Here is a 5,847-nt window from a genome sequence, read left to right on the forward strand (position 1 = left end):
GCCTCTCTCTTGCCTCTCTCTTGCCTCTTGCCTCTTGCCTCTTGCCTCTTGCCTCTTGCCTCTTGCCTCTTGCCTCTCTCTTGCCTCTTGCCTCTCTCTTGCCTCTTGCCTCTCTCTTGCCTCTTGCCTCTTGCCTCTTGCCTCTTGCCTCTTGCCTCTTGCCTCTTGCCTCTTGCCTCTTGCCTCTTGCCTCTTGCCTCTTGCCTCTTGCCTCTTGCCTCTTGCCTCTTGCCTCTTGCCTCTTGCCTCTTGCCTCTTGCCTCTTGCCTCTTGCCTCTTGCCTCTTGCCTCCTTACTTCCTACTCCTTTTCCCCTTCTTTCCTCATGGTCATGGCTGGCCTCTGCCTCTCTACTTTCTCTTCTCTTGACTTTCTATGCCTCTGCTACCCTCTTAACTCCCCTCCCCATTCCCTAAATAAACTCTATTCTATACTATACATGTGTGTCTGGTCTCTCAGGGGGAAGAAATGACTTGGCATGGGCCCGCTGAGACATCCCCTTTCCCCACACTCTGCCAGAACATACTCTTATAGCTCTTTCTCATTTTATGATCACAATTGTATCAACTGCTTTTTAATTGATGACAGCCCAATTTCAGTTATACAAAATCTCCTTAGTTTTGTTTTGCTTCTTGTGATGGTGTTAACTGTTAACTTGTCAGAATATAAAATCACCTGGGAAATGGGACTTTGAACATGCCCCCAACCCGAATATATTAATCAAGGAAAGGAGCCTTGCTCACTATGCAGAGCTATCCTCTGTCTGAGATAATAGGCTTTCTCTCTTAATTTGATTTTTGTTGTCCAATTTTTATCATAGCAGTAGGAAAATAATTTAATACAGTATATGAAATAAGTTATTTTATATAATCAATATGTATATATCAGCTAATCTACTGTTACTGTTATTTTTGTTTGTTTGTTTGTTTGTTTCAAATTTGTCCATAAATTCTAGTACTTTGGTAAAATATATCTTGTCCTGTGTAGCAGTTCTTTCAGACAAGAACAATTATGAGTCAGAGTTGTGAATGTGGGGTGGCAAACCAATCTATCACTCGATGTCCTGTTTTTCTGCTGAAGGTGGGCTCTACAAGTTCCCTCTCCCCATTGTAGGGCATTTCATCTAAGGTCCCTCCTTTTGAGTCCTGAGAGTCTCTCACCTCCCAGGTCTCTAGTATATTCTGTAGAGTCTCTGCACCTCCTACTCCTTAGTTTGGCTGTTTCCATTCTTTCTGCTGCAACAAATGATTTAACAGATATCTATAGAACATTTTATCTTAAAACAAAAGGATATACCGTCTTCTCAGCCCCTCAGGGTACCTTCTCCAAAATTGACCATATATTCTGTCACAAAACAGGCCTGAACAGATACAAAAATATTGAAATTATCCCATGCATCCTATCAGATCACCATGGAATATGGCTGATTTTCAATAACAACATAAATAATACAAAGCAAACATACACATGGAAGCTGAACAATACTCTACTCAATGATAACTTGGTCAAGGAAGAAAGAAATTAAAGACTTTTTAGAGTTTAATGAAAATGAAGCCACAACATATCAAAACTTAAAGGACACAATGAAAGCAGTCCTAAGAGAAAAACTCATAGCTCTGAGTACCTCCAAAAAGAAACTGGAGAGAGCATACACTGGCAGCTTGACAGCACACCTAAATGCTCTAGAACAAAAGGGAGCAAATTCACACAAGAGGCATAGATGGCAGGAAATAATGAAACTCAGGGCTAAAATCAACCAAGTTGAAACAAAAAGAACTATACAAAGAATCAACCAAACCAGGAGCTGGTTGTTTGAGAAAATCAACAAGATAGAGAAACCCTTACTTAGCCAGACTAACTAAAGGGCACAGGGACAGTGTCCAAATTAACAAAATCAGAAATGAAAAAAGGAGACATAACAACAGAACCTGAGGAAATCCAAAACATCATCAGATCCTACTATAAAAGGCTATACTCAACAAAACCAGAGAACCTGGATGAAATGGACAATTTCCTAGACATATACCAGGTAGCAAAGATAAATCAGGATCAGATTAATGACCTAAATAGTTCCATTTCCCCTAAAGAAATAGAAGCAGTTATTAATAGTCTCCCAACCAAAAAAAGGCCCAGGACCAGATGGGTTTAGTGCAGAATAGGAGAGAGGGAATAGGGGAAGAAGTTCCCAACACTGACCAGAGTGCACAGAGGGTCTTAATGGAGCAGAGACTCTTTATGGTTTAAGAGCTTTAGTACAGAAATGCAGGGGGAAAGAGAGAAGGGAGAGAGGGGGGGGGCTACAGAGAAAGAGGGAGAGAGGAGAGGAAAGAAGGAAAGAAGAAGACAAAGAGAAAGGGAAGAGGAGAGAGAAGTGAGAGGTAAAGGAACAAAGGATTAAGAGTAAATGAATGTGGTGGAGGCTGAGCACCCCTTTTTATTGTCTTCACTGATGCTAGGTAACTGGGGAGGAGTTTACCATGAAGGAAAGAATCTTAGGGCCATTGCTTATGTGACTACTGACCATGCTTCTCTTGTGGGGGCTGTGGGAGATGGTACCTTAGGCAGGGGCAGGAGTTCCAGGAGCATGACGAAATGCCAACTGTGTCATGTAGGTGAATTATGACCATCAGGGTTCAGACCTCAGCTCCACTGTGTACCAGCCTGCAATTCCTCACACCAGTCAGGGTCCCTCAACCCCGGGAGAATCAAGGTTCTGGTACTCTGGTGGGCAAGGAGTTGGCAAGTGATAAACAGTCAGGAATATAAGAGAGTGCTGAATTTGAGTGTAATTTTTCAAAGCAAGCATCAGACTTACATAGTCATTACAGAAGAAGACATGAAAGTTAGGTGATAAATAAGCCAAGATACATTGAGGTCATCTGATGCATAATAACTCTACACAAAACAGAAAAATGTATACACAAAAGAAGCAGGAACCAGGCAGTGGTTAAAACAGATAAAAGCAGCCCTATCTAAAGTCAGCTTATTCTTAGGAGCCAGGTGTGAGGGCTTCATGTTCCATTTGCAAGGGCTTCACAGCCTAACCACAATTCTAGTCTATTGTATAACCAACCACTAGGCGTCCCTTAGTAAACACTTAAATTATGCTATTCTTCTGGGCTTTGTGAAAGCATGAACCAGGTAGTTTTCGTTCTTGCTAACCTTTCCATGAATAATACAATACTCTAGTTCCTTCCTAGACCACTGTAATTTCCTGCATATGGAAGTGACTCAACTGTTATTCTAAGTGTTTGTGGGGAACCTCCATTTATCAGAGGAGCCTACCAACTTTCTTCTATTATATAATGTATTCTACCATACATGACTGTAATGAGAATTCTAAGTTTATTTTGTTGAACTTGCCCTGAGATTTAACTCTTATCCAGTAAACTGCAATGCCTGATTTCTTTCACAATCTTTCTTTCAATACTGGAGGCATTTTGTCTGAATAAGTAACATTCTTACAAAATTCCAAGCCAAGGTCAGCTCAACTATTGACTACGATGTTGGGACACCTATGGAGGCCAGGAAACAACATCCAATCTAACTTAGCTATTTGTCAAATCATTCCTTGGGGCACCTATAATAAAACAATACTGAAAGAAAGCACACTAAATCCTCCACCAACTATTGCAAGAACAAATATGGACTACATCTGTGTTACAGGACACCAAGAACCTCCAGGGGACCAGTTTCCCTGAAATTTTTGCCTCTGGACTGTGGCCAAGCTTTTGGACTTGTCACATAGACTTCACTGGAGTGGGTGTGGCAGACAGGTAGGTTAATGGAATAGAATTGAAGACCCAGAAATGAACCCGCACACCTATGGTCACTTGATCTTTGACAAAAGAGCTAAAACTATCCAGTGGAAAAAAGACAGCCTTTTCTACAAATGGTGCTGGCTCAACTGGCTGTTATCATGTAGAAGAATTCGAATTGACCCATTCTTATCTCTTTGTACAAAGCTCAAGTCTAAGTGGATCAAGGAACTCCACATAAAATCAGAGGCACTGAAACTTATAGAGGAGAAAGTGGGGAAGAACCTCGAAGATATGAGCATAGGGGAAAAAAACTCCTGAACAGAAGAGCAATGGCTTGTGCTGTAAGATCAAGAATCGACAAGTTGGACCTCATAAAATTGCAAAGCTTCTGTAAGGCAAAGGACACTGTCAATAAGACAAAAAGGCCACCAACAGATTGGGAAAAGATCTTTACCAATCCTAATTCTGATAGGTGCCTAATATTCAATATATATAAAGAACTCAAGAAGTTAGACTCCAGAAAACTAAATAACCCTATTAAAACATGGGTACAGAGCTAAAGAAAGAATTCTCAACAGAGGAATACAGAATGACTGAGAAGCACCTAAAAATGTTCAACATCCATAGTCATCAGGGAAATGCAAGTCAAACCAACCCTGAGATTCCACTTCACACCAGTCAGAATGGCTAAGATCAAAAAATCAGGTGGCAGCAGATGCCGGCTAGGATGTGGAGAAAGAGGAACACTCCTCGATTGCTGGTGGGATTGCAAGTTGGTACAACCATTCTGGAAATTAGTTTGGTGGTTCCTCAGAAAATTGGACATAGTACTACCAGAAAATCCAGCAATACCACTCCTGGGCATATACCCAGAAGATGCTCCAACATGTATTAGGGACACATGTTCCACTATGCTTATATTTATAATAGCCAGAAGCTGGAAAGAGCCAAGATGTCCCTCAACAGAGGAATGGATACAGAAAATGTGGTACATTTACACAATGGAGTATTACTCAGCTATTAAATCAATGAATTTATGAAATTTTTAGGCAAATGGATGGAACTAAAAATTATCACCCTGAGTGAGATAACCCAATCACAAAATAACACACATGATATGCACTTACTGACAAGTGGATATTAACCCAGAAACTCAGAATACCCAAGATACAATTTGCAAAACACATGAAACTCAAGAGGAAGGAATACCAAAGTGTGGATACTTCAATCCTTCTTAGAAGGAGGAACAAAATACCCATGGAAAGAGTTACAGAGACAAAGTTCAGAGCTGATACTGAAGGAATAACCATCCAGAGTCTGCCCCACCTGGGATATATCCCAAAAACAACTACCAAACCCAGATACTATTGTAGATACCAACAAGATTTTGGTTACATGAGCCTGATATAGCCATGTCTTGTGAGGCTCTGCCAGTGCCTGGCAAATACAGAAGTGGATGCTCACATTCATCCATTAGATGGAACATGGGGCCCCCCAATGAAGGAGGTAGAGAATGTACCCAAGGAGCTGAAGGGGTTTGCACCACTATAGGAGGAACAATAATGTGAACTAACCAGTACCCCCAATGCTCCCTGGGACTAAACCACCAATCAAAGAAAATACATGGAGGGACTCATGTTTCTAGCTGCATATGTAGCAGAGGATGGCTTAATCGGCTATCAATGGGAATAGAGGCCCTTGGTCTTTTGAAGATTCTATGCCTCTGTATAGGCAAATGCCAGGGCCAGGAGAGTGGGTAGGTTGGGGAGCAGGGGGAGGGTGAGGGGATAGGGGATTTTCAGAGTTGAAACTAGGAAAGGGGATAACATTTGAAATGTAAATAAAGAAAATTTTATATTTTATATCTCCCCAGGCTACCCTGTTCTTTTCTCTTCCAATGTGAGTTTGGGTTTGCCTTTCATAGAGTTAAGTCACACTACCTGACAATTAGAAGGCACCTGGCCCAAAAAGGAAATTCTTTGTTTTAGTACCAATGTCTCCTTCATTGACCCTTGTATCAAACTACACAATATGGCCATGGCGGGGGCTTTCTTGGTACCATAACCTATAGCACTATTTTAGGCATG

Source organism: Mus caroli, unplaced genomic scaffold, assembly GCF_978045245.1.
Source record: "Mus caroli unplaced genomic scaffold, Mus_caroli_1 scaffold_16, whole genome shotgun sequence".
Taxonomy (NCBI): Eukaryota; Metazoa; Chordata; class Mammalia; order Rodentia; family Muridae; genus Mus; species Mus caroli.